The following is a 17461-nucleotide window of genomic DNA, read 5'->3' as shown; positions in this document are numbered from 1 at the left end:
GAGGTTTGGAGCAAAGAATGGGGGTAAATCAATCTGAAAGACGTTAAACTGATTGTCATAGTCCCAGTTTTAAGCTTCACTCCTGCACCTATTTGACATTTATTCCAGAAAGATTGTGGATGGCTTTATGTCTCCACCGAAATCAACCGCACTCAAGATTCTCCCTCGGACTTGCCTCTCTAATGATACATCGTCAGCTTAAGTACCAATTTGCCCATCTAATCAAGGACCACAACACACTGGTAACAGCAACCAGTGACACTATAATTAACTCCCTAGTGATTAATTCTTATTGACTCAGGCCAAAGGAGGATTACAAATTAAGATAACTGGAAACTGGGTCTTGACTTGCAATTTGATTCTTCCTGCTCATCCTCAATACCTGCATTGATCAGATAACTATTCAACATTCTCTCTTACCTAACAGAGATCCAATCCAACTAACATATCAAATCAGCTTTGTTTTCCTGAGTGACACGTCTGCTACTTTTTCACTCACATTATTGATGTCCAGGTGGTAGGGGCTGTTGGGGGAGAGGAGGAGAGAGTGAAACAGACAATCACTGTTACCACGCTGGGAACAGATCTCTAAATGACTGAAGCAGGAGCTTCTCCAATTCAATTCAACACGATGCTAATGACTATGTTGTCACTAATGTGTGACACAAGGAACTAGGGAAATGAGAAAAGTGTATTCCTTCTACCTGATCCTCATGACATTTATAATTTAGAAAGGAAAGGGAAGGAAATGATTATGTATGGGCCAAAGCTCTGTGCTAGGCACTGGCCATCATTTTTCATGTTCTCATTAAATCCGCACATCAACCTTTGAAGAACGGGCTACTGATCCCATTTTACAGAAGAGAAAGTTGAAGCCTAAAAAGGTTAAAGTAGAATATTATTCAACCCCATGTCATAGCATATGTCAGAATATCCTTCCTTTTTTATTGACGTACTTCCTTTCTTTTTAATAATACTCATTGCACGTGTCACATTATATTTATCCTTTCACCTGTCAGTTGCATGATGAATGGACACAGTTGTTTCCACCTGTTGGATATTGCAAATAATGCTGCTATGAACTTCGGTGAGCAAATATCTTTTTAAGGTGCTGCTTTCAATTCTTTTGAATGAATACCCACAAGGATGACTATTGGATTACACTGTAATTCTAGTCTTAATTGTTTTGAGGAGCTGCCATATTTTTTTCCATAATGGCTGTGCCATTCTACAGTCTCAACAACAGAGTACGAGGATTCTAATTTCTCCACATCCTCACCAAAACTTGTGGGTTTTTTCGAACTAGCCATTCTAATGCGTGTTAGGTGATATCTCATCATGGTATTAATTTGCAATGATATTGAGTATCTTTCCATGCACTTCTTGGTCATTTGTATATCATCTTTGGAAAAATGGCTAGTCATGGCCTTCATTGATTTTTTAAGTTGGACTCTGTTTTTTGTTGTTATTGTGCTGTATATAGCTATTAGTTTTAAAATTGTACTATAAAACATTTCAGGCGTACAAAATGTAAAAAATAACTTGATGAATAACCAATACCTACAATCCAACCTAAAACAGAAAACCTAACCAATATATTTGAAGCTTCCAATATTCTTCTCCTGACTGAATTCGCTTTCACACTCTCACCAAGAGAGCTACTATCCAGACGCCAGAGTTTATTATTCCCTCCATTTTTATACATGTAATAAATATCTATATATCTATTTCTATTCTTCTGCCTATTTCAGTTCAGTTCAGTTGCTCAGTCATGTCCGACTCTTTGTGACCCCATGAATCACAGCACACCAGGCCTCCCCGTCCATCACCAACTCCCGGAGTTCACTCAGACTCACGTCCATTGAGTCAGTGATGCCATCCAGCCATCTCATCCTCTGTCGTCCCCTTCTCCTCCTGCCCTCAATCCCTCCCAGCATCAGAGTCTTTTCTAATGAGTCAGCTCTTCGCATGAGGTGGCCAAAGTACTGGAGTTTCAGCTTCAGCGTCATTCCCTCCAAAGAAATCCCAGGGCTGATCTCCTTCAGAATGGACTGGTTGGATCTCCTTGCAGTCCAAGGGACTCTCAAGAGTCTTCTCCAACACCACAGCTCAAAAGCATCAATTCTTCAGCATTCAGCCTTCTTCACAGTCCAACTCTCACATCCATACATGACCACAGGAAAAACCATAGCCTTGACTAGACAAACCTTTGTTGGCAAAGTAATGTTTCTGCTTTTGAATATGCTATCTAGGTTGGTCATAACTTTTCTTCCAAGGAGTAATCGTCTTTTAATTTCAAGACTATTTAACTGACTTTAAAACTCAATATATAAACTGTTATTTACATTCTTCTGCAATTCCATTTATATTTGTGAGATTCATTTTTCTTGGTACATGTAATCTCAAATATTCATTTTATTCACTCTATAGCTGTGGTTCTCAAACTTTTTGGTCTTAGGATTCCTTTACCTTTAAAAAAATTACTGAGGTTACTCAAGAGCTTTGGTTTAAGTGGATTCAGTTAATTAATATTTGCCATATCAGAAAATAATGCTGAAAAAAATCAGCAGTGGCCACAAGAGTGGAAAAGGTCAGTTTTCATTCTAATCCTAAAGAAAGGCAATGTCTATGAATGTTTAAATTACCGTACAATTGAACTCATTTCACACACTAGCAAAATTAGGCTCAAAATCCTTCAAGCTAGGCTTCAGCAACACATGAACGAAGAATTTTCAGATGTACAAGCTGGATTTAGAAAAGGCAGAGGAACCAGAGATCAAATTGCCAACATCTGTTGGATCACAGAAAAAGCAAGGGAATTAAAAAGAAATCTACTTCTGCTTCATTGACTATGCTAAAGCATTTGACTATGTGGATCACAACAAACTGTGGAAAATTCTTCAAGAGATGGAAATGCCAGACCACCTTACCTGCCTCCTGAGAAATCTGTATGCATGACAAGAAGCAACAATTAGAACTGGACATGGAACAACAGACTGGTTCAAAATTGAAAAGGAGTACATCAAGGCTGTATATCGTCACCCTGCTTATTTAACTTATATGCAGGGTACATCATGTGAAATGCTGGGGTGGGTGAAACACAAGCTGGAATCCAGACTGCTGGGAGAAATATCAATAACCTCAGATATGCAGATGATACCATTTTAATGGCAGAAAGTGAAGAGGAACTAAAGAGCCTCTTGATGAAAGTGAAAAAGCAGAATGAAAAAGCTGGCTTAAAACTCAACATTCAAAAAATGAAGACCATGGCATCTGGTCCCATCACTACATGGCAAATAGATGGGGAAACAATGAAAACAGTGACAGATTTTATTTTCTTGGTTTCCAAAATCACTTTGGACAGTGACTGCAGCCATGAAATTAAAAGACACTTGCTCCTTGGAAGAAAAGGTATGACAAACCTAGATAGTGTATTTAAAAGCAGAGAAATCACTTTGCTGACAAATGTCTGTCTAGTCAAAGCTATGGTTTTTCCAGTAGTCATGTATGAATGTGAGAGTTGAACCATAAAGAAGGCTGAGCACCAAAGAATTGATGCTTTCCAATTGTGGTGCTGGAGACGACTCGAGAGTCCCTTGGCCAGCAAGGAGATCAAACCAATCAATCCTAGAGGAAATCAACCTTGAATATTCATTGGAGGGACTGATGCTGAAGCTCTGATACTCTGGCCATCTGATGCAAAGAGCCCACTCATTGGAAAAGACCCTGATGCTGGGAAAGATTGAAGGCAGGAGAAGGGGACGACAGAGGATAAGATGGTTGGATGGCATCACTGATTCAATGGACATGAGTTCGAGCAAATTTGGGGAAGGATGGGGAAGCCTGGTGTGCTGCAGTCTGGGGGGTCGCAAAGAGTCAGACATGACTTGACAACTGAACAATGAAGAACAACAATTTAAAATAATAAGACCCATTATACAAAGTTAACATAAGAACATATTTTATGATTAAATAATCATACTTTTTCAATACAAAAGGCAATGAGAAAAATGGTTCTGTTTTACACTTTTTTAAATATCCTTCATGTCTGGCTTAATGGAAGACAGCTGGCTTCTTATTCTTATTTCTGCATTCAGTCTGTTGCTATCATAACACACGGCCTCTGGAAAACTCCACCGTACAGAATGAGAGAGAAAAGGTGAAAAAGGTCTTAGTCATGCTGTGAAATGAGTTTTGATCTGGAAATACCCTGAAAGAAGTCAACAGGATCTCCAGGGATCTCTGGACCACACTTGAAAATCACTGCTCCTTAGAATTTCACTGAAATAAATATATTGCAATCTTTTTTTATCTATTCTTTTGCCAATGTTCAATTTTCTTGGCTTTTCTTAATCATATTGTTGTGAACATTCTTGCAGATATCTGCTTTGCCACAGGTTTCTACAAAATAGGCACAAAGTAGCAGAACCACTGCATTTTGGTGTATACACATCTTCGACTATAGTATAGTTATTGTCTATAACTATAACAAATTGCTCTCTGAAATGTACAATCTGTAAATGTGTCACTAGTTTCCAGCACCTAAAACTTTAACCAAGATTATCTCTGGGAGACAAGAAATGTGATGATAATTTTTAAAAATCTGAAGATAACTAAGTATGGAACTGTAACGTATATCTGGAGAAAGGCCTCCAGAACAAACAGATGTCTGTTAGAGATAGAATTAGCAAAAACAACAGCCTCAAAGACAAACTCTGGCAGAGCTCGTTCAAGTAATTCTAGGGAAGAAACACACCTATTTCACTCTCCTCTCTTAAACACCCAATTCAACCATCTGTTGTTGAATTCAGCTGTGTGACCTCAGGCCAAGTTACTTCATCTCCTTGCAGCCAAAGTCCTCATCTGTAAAATGGTGATCATTCATGATTCTATGGATTAAAACACATCAACTTCAAGAGGATGACAGTGTGCCTGGGATATGTGATTTACACATGAAGCAACAAAAGCCAGTAGGCCTGATGAGAAGAGCTAATCCATGAGGAAAGATCCTGATGTTGGGAAAGACTGGGGGCAGGAGGAGAAGGGGTGACAGAGGATGAGATGGTTAATGGCATCACCAACTCAACGGACATGCTGCTGCTGCTGCTAAGTCGTTTCAGTCGTGTCTGACTTTGTGCGACCCCATAGACGGCAGCCCACCAGGCTCCCCTGTCCCTGGGATCCTCCAGGCAAGAACACTGGAGTGGGTTGCCACTTCCTTCTCCAGTGCATGAAAATGAAAAGTGAAAGTAAGTCGCTCAGTCATATCCAACTCTTACAGACCCCATGGACTATAGCCTACCAGGCTCCTCCGTCCATGGGATTTTCCAGGCAAGAGTACTGGAGTGGGGTGCCATTGCCTTCTCCACAACGGACATGAGTTTGATCAAATTCCAGGAGGTGGTGAAGGACAGGGAAGCCTGGTGTGCTGCAGTCCATGGGGTTGCAAAGAGTCAGACACAACTTAGCCACTGAAAAACACCACCACCACAATTTCTGATGAGGAAAAAGTCCACACCAGCAGCTTTAGGAGAGAAGTGAGGCTCTGAGCCAGGAATGAAAGGGTGTTGGGATTGGATGAGAGGAGGTGAGATAGGGGTAGGCAAATGATATGAAAATAGTTCCCCTTTTGATAGCCTGATCAGCAATATTTAGAGGCAGTGGCTAGCTTCAGGGCCTGGGGAAATGCTGTGGCTGATGCCACTTCCCTTGAGAGCCCTAAATTTAGAAGGAACCTGCTGAGGCCACATCCACTGTGCGCTGCTATGGGGAGAGGAACACCTGGGATTTTGTCAACTTTTGCTGGAAGATGACTGCCATATAAGGCATTTCTTCTAACGCATCCCATTCAAATTTACTTTTACTGGGAAGAAAGCTTATTTCCATTAAAAATAACTGACTCCAGAGCTACCATGATTTATTTGAGCCGCTTCTTGAGAAGTGAAAATCAGTTCCTGTCACCTCTAACTGACATATAAAGCAGGGTGGTTATTTATTTGCATATCTTAGTAGGAAAACCTCTCATTTGTGTAAGTGATGCATATATTAGCTATTTTTAGGAACTCCTAATGCAGAAAACATAAATTCAGATGAATAAAGCAATCCTCTGAAACAGATTGCTAAACAGAAAAATATTTACCAAACAGCAATTCTATGCTATCATTTAGATGGGAGAAAAATATACTGTTTTTGACATGCACAAAACTGCAGCATCCAGTTTTGTGCATGTCAAAAAAAGCATCAGAGTAGAATTTATGGGGTTCCCAAGTAAATTTGAGTTACTTTAAGGATAATGCATTATACCAATTTTATAACATTAATGCTTTATAAGTGGATTTTAAAAATAGAGAATGGTTTAAGATGGACCTCCATCGATGGAACATTACAGTTAGAATTATTACCTTCCTGTTATTCCATCTTATTTTATGGATTGTTCTTTAAAAGCAACAAATAATAAGAAATAGATAAAACAAGCAAATTCAGAGACAGAAGATAGGGTGGTGATTACCAGTGGCTAAGAGGAGAAATTTTGTCCAGAATCTCTGCTTGGGGTGATGAGAAAGTTCTGGAAATGGATAACTGGAGTGATGGCTGCATAACATGATAAAGCTAATGAATGCCACTAATTCTACACTTAAAAATGGTTGAAATGGTAAAAATTAAGCTATGTGTACTTTTAGCATAATAAAAAGCAACAAATAATCTAAGCATTTATTACTGACTTCACTAACAATATTTTAATAAAATTTCATTCCTGGTCCATTTCCTTTCGTTTGCTAAGTAGGCTGTCACACACTTTTTCTCCTTATTCTCCAAAACCATAACTCTGTCTTCTCCACCTTCAGCAAATGAAACTATTTCACAGGAAGATGGAAGCCTCAAGGCATAAACCTGCTCAACTTCCTTCCCTCTGGTCCAACTTACGTCTTCTCCACCTGTTCTCCCCCAGCTGTGTCCTGTGTATGATCACATTCCAGGGCCACATCCCTGGAAACTCTTCTTTTCCTTGACCTGCCCAACGCCCACCATCCTTGTGATCTCACCCCCTCTCCAACCCAGGCGAGACAGAGGATGAGATGGTTGGATGGCATCATTGACTCAATGGGCATGAGTTTGAGCAAACTCCTCAAAGACAGTGGAGGGAAGCCTGGCATGCTGCAGTCCATGGGGTCGCAAAGATTCGGACGAGACTGAGTGACTGAACGACAACAACTCACTCACAAATGTGCTCGTATTCCCCATCCCTGACAACCTGTGACTTCGCTTCTGCAGATGCAGTTGCATCTCCCCTCCCCCAGCAGCAAGCATCCCTTCCCACCATCGGGCAGCTTCTCTACCCTCTCCCTTTGCCTTCTGTACCCACCACTCTGCTGACCCGGCTCTCCCCAAGGGCACGGATGATGCCAATTTCCAGATCCAGTGGCTCATTCTTAATCTTCTTCCTCCATATTACACAGCAATGCTGACAGTCCTTCCCCCTCTGCCTGCCCTTTCATCTCTGTGGTCACTCTTTCAGCCACTCCTAGTTCAGCTTTCTTTACCTAAACTTCTGAAACACATCCAGGTTTCGACTTGAGTCCTTTCTGGCTAATCACACCCACATCGGTGGCTTCAGTGATCCCCTACTTAGTGATGACTTCAAAAAGACATTCTTCTTGAACTACATTTGCACGCCTTTAGTCCTACAGTTTCAGCTACACACTGGATCACTCCACGTGTCTTTCTGCCAGCTCAGGCACAGCCAGAACAAATACGAGTTCTACCTTTTCTTCAGTGCTCATGCCTCTCTGCTCTCTCCTGTCCTGCTCAATGGAATTACCATTCACTGACTCTTCCAAGCTAGAAATATTGGAATCAACTATGAGTACTCCTTGATTTTTACCTCTTACATCCAACTGTGCAACAAGACCTACCAGTTTTTATCCTGTTGTTTCTTTTGTATTTGATCCTTACTCTACAATCCTTTTGACTTCCCTGGTGGCTCAGACCGTAAAGCATCTGCCTACAATGGAGGAGACCCAGGTTCGATCCCTGGGTGGAGAAGATCCTCTGGAGAAGGAAATGGCAACCCACTCCAGTACTCTAGCCTGGAAAATCCCACGGAGGGAGGAGCATGGTAGGCTACAGTCCATGGGGCCACAAAGAGTTGGACACAACTGAGCGACTTCACTTTCTTTCTTTCTCTAATCCTTTAGCTTGACAACTTCAGACCTTTTCCCTAGATTATTACAGTAGTTCCCTTATTAGTACCAACCTCCTCGTCTTTGCATGCAGTCTATTCGTCCTCCACCTTAGCCATAAAAGCTGCCTTTCCAAAATCTCTTCAATGTTGAAAAACATAAAACTTCTCTCAGCCAGAAGTCCAGACTCAAAAACCACACAATCTCTTCATTATGGACAAACTTCCAAACTTTAAAGAAACTGAACTGTGGCTAAAGATATCGATTAAACCAGGCATTTAAAAATATTTTGGTTTCTTAAAATGTGTTCCTCTAAATAGTTTTGTCTCAAAGAAACTTAAGCAAAACAAACCTTCCCTCACACAACTAGTAACATGAAAACAGAACCTATAATGTTAAAAAAAAAAAAAAAAAGCTTAGTAAACACAGAGAGGAGATATATGCAGAAACCCACAACTGATTTAATTTGCAAAACCACAGCTTTAGCTCAACTAAAGTAAAGATGACTTAGATAAAATACAACCAGAAAACTGAGATAAAAGAAATGGGGTAAATAAATTAAGCTGATGATTTAGCAAGCAAGTGTCATGCGTGTGTAGCATGAAAGTCTGAGAAAGTGCTTTGGACAAAGAAAGGTGATGGGTTGACTCCAGAGAGCCCCTGGGAGCAGAAGTTCTTAGGGGAACCCCTGCTTGCTGGAAGAGCATCATTTCTTGGACCATGTCTGTTTCATTTGTGATGATATGGTCACTTAGTTTCAGGAGAAAAATAAGATTTTATAGGTTGATGTTCAATTTTTGAGGTTGGGGTAGGAGACCACTGGTATTTATTAAGACTCCTCTGCAGCCAGAATTAAGCAGTGGAAGTCATGAAAACTTCTACTTTCTCGACTCCCACCACCAACCAGCTGTGATACCCTGAATATCTCATCTAAGCCCCATTTTCCTTGCCTTTAAAAAGAAGGGTCTAGATATACAGAACAGATTTGTAGACATAGCAGGGGAAGGAGAGGGAGGAATGGACTGAGAGTACCATTAACATGTATACACTCCCATGTGTAAAACAGATAGCAGTGGGAACTGCTGTATAACACAGGGAGCTCAGCTCCATGCTGTGTGATGACTTAACGGGGTGGGATGCGGGGTGAGGGTCGGAGGCAGGCTCAAGAGGGAGGGGATCTGCGTATACTTATAGCCGATTCAAACTGTTGCACAGCAGAAGCTAACATAACATTGTAAAGCACTTATCCTCCAATTAAAATTTAAAATAAATTTTAAAATGAAGAATCTAAAAACATCTGTCCTTGCTAAAATTCTGTACTTCACTATTTTTATCTCAATATTATTAAGATCAGAAAATGCTAAGAGTATTTATCCTTAGGGGAAAGAAGAGGGGAAAGACTATTTTCAAACTGACTAGTGGTTATTCCTTTCCCAGTAAACTAGACAGTTAAGTGCATTCTCAGGGCTTCCCTGGTGGCTCAGATGGTAAAGAATCTGCCTGCAATGCAGGAGACCTGGATTCGATCCTTGGGCCAGGAAGATCTCCTGAAGAAAGGCATGGCTACCCACTCCAGTATTCTCACCTGGAGAATTCCATGGACAGAGGAGCCTGGCAGGCTACAGTCCGTGGGGTCACAAAGAGTCAGACACTACTGAGCACCTAACACACACACACATAAGCATGCTTTCTCAGGCACAGTGAAGCATGCTCCCTCCAATACGCGGATGTTAAAATAAGGAAAGGAAATGACAGACTGGGGGCTTGGGCTGCAGGGGTGGGACGTAATTAGACAGTCCTTTAGTTTCCTTCTACTCATTTGCCTGTGTGTAAAACAGCAGCAAGAGGCATTAAAAAGTTCTGGATGTTTTGGAAAGGTAGAGGCCCTCTTTACTAATTGGAATCATAATAGTCAGAATCCATATATCTATTTAAATAACAAATAAGTAATGACAACCTAAGTCCCAGGCATGTACCAGCTTTAAAAAAAACCAAAACCCAGTGGTGACAAAGGAGTCAGGGCAGGCCTCATGGACGAACAGAGAAAATAAGGGTTATGCATCACTTGGAACCAGGGAAGGACAGAACAGGACTTTTCTGTATCACCGGTGACTTGTCTGCACCTTCTTTTTCTTTATACCAATTTTTTTTTTTTGGTAATTTTTTATTGGAAGATAATTGCTTTGCAATATTATGCTGGTTTCTGTCATACATCCACATGAAGCAGCCACAGAAATACCTATGTCCCCTCCCATCTCCCACCCCTCTAGGTAGCCACAGAGCACTGGGCTGAACTCCCTGTGTCGCACAGCCAATTCCCACTGGCTATCTCTTTCACTTACCGTAATGTCAAGTTTCCATGCTGCTCTCTCAATCCGTCCCACCCTCTCCTCCTACACTGTTTCCGCAAGTCTGTTCTCTGTCTGCATCTCCACTACCGCCCTGCAGATAGGTTCACCAGTGGCATCTTTCCAGATTCCATACACATGTGCTAATACACAATATTTGTCCTTCTCTTTCTGACTTACTTCACTTTGTACCATAGGCTGTAGATTTATTTGCCTCATTAGGACTGACTCAAATGTGTTCTTTTTTAAAGCTGAGTAACAGTCCATTGTATATATGTACCACAATTTTTATATCCATTCATCTGGCTGAGTAACAGTCCACTGTATACGTGTGCCACAATTTCTGTATCCATTCATCTGTCGATGGACATCTAGGCTGCTTCCATGTCCCAGCTATTGCAAAAAGAGCTGCAGTGGACCCTGGGGTACATGTGTCTCTTTCAGTTGTGGTTTTCTCAGGGCACATGCCCAGTAGTGGGATTACTGTGTCATATGCTTACCCATGATTTTATGGCAGTGAGCACATAGCAGATATTTTTGCTCTCCCTCCCACTCCATAGAAAGCAAGCACTTAGTAATCTAAGAACAGGCCAGGTTCCAGAAATTTCTCTCAATTCTTCATTCTTTTTACTGTAACTTTACAGCACTGTCGTGAGCTAGATGATCTTAACTTACATACTGTTTTTTGTTTGATTTTTAATGCCTTTCTCCTCCATGAGGGTTAGGACTTCAGCTCTCTTTTCTCCCCTGTATTCCCAACACCACATCCATCACTGACAATGATCAATGAAGGGCTGGATCAATTACTATCTCTGGACTGAATAATTCCCTGCTTGTTCCAAGTCATAAAAGTTTCCATTTTCTCTAAGTTACTGATTAAGCCACTCTAACGTGTGAAGGCGATCTCAGTGGTACTTGCATTTTTCAGAGGATCTGTGTGTCTTAAATTTCTAGCTGGCAGAATTCTAGTACAGGGGAGAAATGAGGACTTTCAGGTGGTTATTGGAGGGTATTTTGAGATCAGGTGGGAAGGAGCATTCCAAAGACAGCCACCCTTTGATTTGCTAGAATGTCTACTCCAAGGAAAAACAAATCCCTCTGTACCATTCACAGACTTCTCCTTCCCTCTATGGGAATCTATGGAGATTCCCATAAATCTCCAAGTGCTGGCCCAGGAGGGTTGCACAGGGTCAGAAGCATAAGGGTCCATAACGGTCAGAAAGATAAGGCTAAAACAGAAGCCCCAGAAAGCATAGGTACGCTTTATTTCTACCCGAAGACAATGCATCATGGGCGTTCTGCATCTCAGTGGTTATTACAATTTTTTCTGTTTATTCATTTTCAGGACTAACATTTATATTCCACCTCTGAAAACTGCCCATTTGCTCAAATATGAAACACCTATGATATTTCTAGTTGTTATTTTGCAAGCCAACCAGAAAAATAATAGAGTACAGAGCTTTGAGATTTAAAAATCATTATTCTTTGGAAAATATTGGCAAAACAAGTGTTTTCTTGAATAAGGATATCGCTTTGAACTTTCTGGAATCTTGGGCTTCAGAACATGTCAAATAACAACAATCAATAAATAACAGACATAAAAGGGATCAGAAACAATTTGAATCTTACCAGTGATTTCATAGATATACAAACATCCTGACTTAAAAGCAGATTACAAAGTTACCTCAGGCATATATTGAGAAAGAATATAAATATGTCTCACAGCATAAAAATATATCATTCCTCTCATTTCCAGAATTGCCTTACAAAGTCAAATTTCAAACTTCAAAGTTATTACCAAAGGAGATTAATCTGGCTCCATTTCTCACTCATTTTTAATTAAACACACTTTCTTCTGAACAGCTCTTTGCAAGTTACAGTAGTCAACATATACGTGTGTGTGTGTGTGTGTGTGTGTGCGTGTGTGCGGGCCCACAGATGATAGACTTTGACATTTTAAAATATGCCCCAAACCATAACTGATATAAGGAGGGAAGGAAGTCTCACAACTCATTTCTTAGAATTAACACTACTGTCCGGTAATATTTTTAAAAAACAATGAGTCAGTGGATACAGTATATTGCCTAACTCAGGCTAAGCCAAGTGGAGCGTCAGGAACACAGATTACAGCTTCAAGCTGCCCGGGTTCAAATCTGAGCTCTGCCGTTTAGCAGCTCTGTGACTTTGAACAAGCTGTTTAACTCTTCCCTCATCTGCAAAATGGGGACAATAAGACGACCCACTCAAGTAGGTTAACAGATGTAAGCTGATCAGAGCAGTACCTGGATGCAGAAAAAGCTCGATCCAAGTTAGTTGTAACTATTAGTCTTGAGTTTATCCATTCAACAGAATCAAAGGGATGACGATCATGTTTGCTTCTTCCACCACTTAGCAGAAAACATTTTCTCACAATGATTACTTCCTTTAGAGTTGTTTTGTCAAAAAGCAGCTCTGCTCGTTCAAGGTGGGCCTTCCCGCTCCCTCCCCCGAGTCGCACCACTTCCCCTGCAGCTCGAGTCAAGTTCAACAGTCGTCAGTTTCACTTTCACGTTATGCAGTTGGTGTGGCTGTGGAGGCGAGCTAGTCACTCAACAGGCACCTAAGTGAAGTAAGCACCGCCTCGTCGTCGCTTTGCCCAACTTCTCCCCTGCCCTCTTGGCCAGGCAGTCACCTGTGGAGAAGGTGTGCGGAGGAGGGCTGAGGTTCGGTGCTGTTTGGCATCTGGGTGCCCCGCCTTTTCATGGGATGCCCTTATGGGGTGCTGCTCCAGTATCTCCATGAATGCACACAGCCAGGTCTGATGCCAGCTTCCTCCCTGCTTCTTCCTTCTTAATCGCAACACTGCGCTCTAGCTGACCATTCTGTTTCAGCTGCTAAGCTCGTGTCTCAGGCTCTGTGTGTCTGGCCTGTTCTCCTCCTCTCTCTGCACGGTGGCAGTTCTGCGTCCACCCCTTTGGCTCCGTCACAGGCTTACTTTCACAGCTCTGACCTCCTCCTCATCACACCCGCCTTCTTCCTGTTTGGGGTTTTCTGGTCTTCCCTCAAGGCACCCCCCTGCTCTACCCTGTGCGGAGATCACACCAACGTCCTAGCTATGTACTGAGCACCTGCTGAGTGGGGGACAAGCCCAGGGCTGGACTGGAGAGAGAGACCCGGATTCCTGCCCTCAAGGAGCTCACAGTGTGGTCGGGGCAGAGGGGGTGTTGTTACTGCCGAAGTGGCTTCCGGTACAGGAAGCTGGGGCGCTCACTCAGGGGGGAAAGGATGCTTTAATTAGAGCAGGGGGTGGGGGCGCCTTCGCAGAGGCAGTGATGTCTGAGGGGTCGGCCGAGTGAGGATGCGAGGGGGAGAGGGCATCTCTAGCGTGTGGTCCCCCATGGAGCTACGCTAACCAAGAGGCATGGAAGGAAAAGGTGGTGCTCAGGCCCTCGGGAGAGGGAGACTGGAGAGGCAGGCAGGGGACCTGCGAGCTGTGTCAAGGGCCTGGATCTTATTCTACAGGTGACGTGGGGCAAGGGAGAGAATGGCAATCCCATTTTTGTTTGCGTCAGACTTTTCTGCCACCAGTGAGACTAGAGGTTCCGTCTCAGAAAAGAAATGTGAGGTGGTGAAATATTATCCTATCACAGCCTAAATACGTGTGTTTCCAAGGGTAGCTGCCAGAGCATCTCCCATTCCAAAGCTCTCCAGCGATGCTCCCCGGCCCAGCCCCCTCCCTGTCATCATGGCTGACTTGGGACTGGCTTTGACCAGGAGATCTCAGCAGAAGTGATGCTCCGTGGCTTCTTAGTTTGGCCCTTAAGAGATCTGAGCCTTTGTCTATTGAGAATATTTACTGTTAGGATCTAATCACCATGAAAAGAAGTCCAACGTGGCTGCATAGAGAGAAAGAGAAGGAGCTGGAGGGTTCCAGTCTTCTAGCCATACCCGCCAAGTGTCATCTATTGCTGCTTAGTTGCTCAGTCACATCCAACTCTTTGTGACCCTATGGACTGTAGCCCACTAGACTCCTCTGTCCATGGGATTTCCCAGGCAAGAATATTAGAGTGAGTATTTTCAAGAATTGCCATTCTCTACCTTGCCCCATGTCACTCAAGAATATTAGAGTGAGTTGCTATTTTTTTCTCCAGTGGATCTTCCTGAGCCAGGGATCAAACCCATGTCTCCCATATTGGCAGGTAGATTCTTTAGGAAGTCCATATAATACACTGGGTTGGCCAAAAAGTTCATTTGGGTTTTTCTGTAAGATGGTATGGAGAAACCTGAACAAATTTTTTGGCCAACCCAATATGAGCGATCCCATTTCAGATCTGTGCACAGCTTCAGGAGAGACCCCGTGTGAATCCACGAACAGCAGAGCCAGGCCAAATTCCTGAGCCACAGAATCACGAGCAGATCAAATGGTGGTGTTTTAAGCCATGAAGTTTTGTGGATATTTGCTACACAGCGACTGATATCCAAAGCAATATTCTAGGTCAAATAAATATTAATAGTACACTGGGGTCTTAACAAGTTCAGGACAGCAGCACCGATCCACTCACTGCGAACGTGTGTTAAGTTGCACTTCACTTAATTACTTATCACCAACTCTAACTTCAAACCTACGTCACACTTAACTTGTTAGTGCTCAAGCTTTTAAAAAATTGGTTCTTAGAAAATGTAATCCTGTTTCCATCTTGCAAAAAACTAAGAGAATGCAGTGTGTGAATTAAAGTTCCCTGGAATTCAGCCTGAACTTTTCTATTGATGGTTTTCAGACAAACACCCAAACAAACATGTGTCTCTTTTTGGACTTGCAGAATGTTTGATGGTTCTCCATATTTTGCTTTCTTAGCTGTACTGCTAAGTGTCTTGAGACAAACCAGTACTTGAATAAATAGTGTGATCTCTCTCTGGGTCTAGATATTTAGACCCAGAGGTCTATACTATTTTTTCCACCAGAAAATATCTACCATTTTTTTCCAGGAGAAAATGACTTTGTATATTTATTTTTTCCAATTACTATGTTTTAAAAGATTTTTTTAATGTGGACCATTTTTTAAGTCTTTACTGAATTTGTTATATTATTGCTTCCATTTTATGTTTGTTTTTTTTGGCCATGGGGGATCTTAGGTCCCTGACCAGGGATGGGATCTGTACCTCCTGCGTTGGAAAGTGAAGTCTTAACCATGGGATGGCCTAGGAAGTCTCCTGATTTTGTATATTTAATGAAGATATATTCTCTCTGTTTTGAGAACCTCTAGCTCCACCTTTAACCTGTTCTCAAAAGAGAAGGGCTTGCCCTTCTTCCTTTCATTTGAAATAGTAAAATTCAAATATTGAATTGGCATTTCCCTCTACCAGTTTCACCTATGGGACACTATTAATGGATTAAGTTTGCCTTCATTAAATTTCTAAAATTATGTGCTAGCTTATGCTTAGCAATACTGGCAATTTGGGGTCAAGCAAGTTGCTGAAGCTCCAGTATTTTGGTGATCTGATGTGAACAGATGACTCATTTGCAAAGTCCCTGATGTTGGGAAAGATTGAGGGCAGAAGAAGAGGGTGTCAGAGGATGAGATGGCTGGATGGCATCACCGACACAATGAACATGACCTTGGGCAAACTCTGGGAGATGGTGAGGGACAAGGACCCCTGGCGTGCTGCAGGCCATGAGGTCACAAAGAGTGGGACACAACTGGGTGACTGAACAACAACGTTGCATTTATTTTATGTTAATAAGTAACGCAAAGCCTTTCCTACTGCTCACATGGCTTTCTTTCCAAAAGCGCTTTCATCAAATACCCCAAGTGTATTATAAATAATAACAGATCTCAGGGCCCAGGAACTTAAAAAGAATCCCAGCAGTAAACTCCTTCTTTTTACTGGAACAGAGGAAGGTGAGAGTACTTTGTGCTGCACTTTTGGCAAATATTTAAGCTGCTTCTGCATCAGAACTTGGAATTATGCAAGTGATTTCTCCCTGACTTATTTCAAAGTCGTAAGGACTTTAACTATCCAGGATTGCTGTGGAACCCTAGCCCATGCACCGTACTACTGAAGCCCATAAGGTAGAGCCTGTGCTCTGCAACAAGAGAAATCAATGCAATAAGCCCAAGTTCTGCAACAAAGAGTAGCCCCCACTAGCCACCAACTAGAGAAAGCCTGCACACAGCAGCGAAGACCCAGTGTAGCCAAAGATAAATAAGTAAACAAATATTTTTAAAAAAGAAGTAATGCAATTCAATCATTTAAAAATACATGATAATTTACTTTTCTTCTCCCATGACTGATGCAGAAGAACAAAGAGTTTCCACTCAGAGTGGAGAAGATGCTATCTGGCTGCTATTCCTCATGAGCTTATCTTCCAGAAACAAAGTCCACTGAGGAAATCAAGGTGTTCTTTTTGAAGAATCAGCATTTTGAGAAGAACTGGCTGTTAACAGACACTTTGTGCTACCATCACCACTAACACAGGAGAAGGAAAAATGTGCGGATGCCCTTTTCTTCACAGGTAGTTTTAATTTGCAAAATTTTAAATGAGAGCAGAATGATTTCAGTGTTTGGGTGACTGCTCTCCCATTTACTGGTGAAGAGGCACATGTTCCAACCATTGGTAACACAGTAAGTTCCCTACATACACACCTTCAAGTTGCGACCTTTCAAAGATGCGAACGTGCATTCACATGTCCAGTCATGTAAGTTAGTTCACATGTCTGGCATACTTTTCAAGGTACTGTACTGTAAGATTTAAAATGTTTTCTTTTTTGTATTTGTTATCTATGTATTATTTGTGTGAAAAGTATTATAAACCTATTACAGTACAGTTACTATAGAGCTGATAAAGAAGGTTGGGTGCCAAAGAACTGACGCTTTCGAGTTGTTGGAGAAGACTCTTGAGAGTCCCTTGGACTGCAAGGAGATCAAACCAGTCAATCCCAAAGGAAATCAACC

General features: G+C 41.9%; 1 protein-coding gene across 5 annotated transcripts in view; it reads right to left on the bottom strand.

Annotated features, from left to right (window-relative positions):
* The window catches only part of PRKCQ (protein kinase C theta), a 188195-nt gene that overhangs the window by 121868 nt on the left and 48866 nt on the right, over positions 1-17461 (bottom strand). Inside the window, exon 1 of one of the 5 annotated variants that reach the window (XM_025264507.3) lies at positions 12811-13474. The exons of the other annotated variants lie outside the window; for them this stretch is intronic. The gene's annotated coding sequence lies outside the window, so the exon portion shown is untranslated. Of the gene's footprint in view, positions 1-12810; positions 13475-17461 lie in introns of those variants that run through there. 5 annotated transcript variants of the gene reach the window in all.

The sequence above is a fragment of the Bubalus bubalis genome, chromosome 14 (genome assembly GCF_019923935.1).
Source record: "Bubalus bubalis isolate 160015118507 breed Murrah chromosome 14, NDDB_SH_1, whole genome shotgun sequence".
Lineage (NCBI taxonomy): Eukaryota > Metazoa > Chordata > Mammalia > Artiodactyla > Bovidae > Bubalus > Bubalus bubalis.
This window is presented reverse-complemented; position numbering and strand designations above follow the sequence as displayed.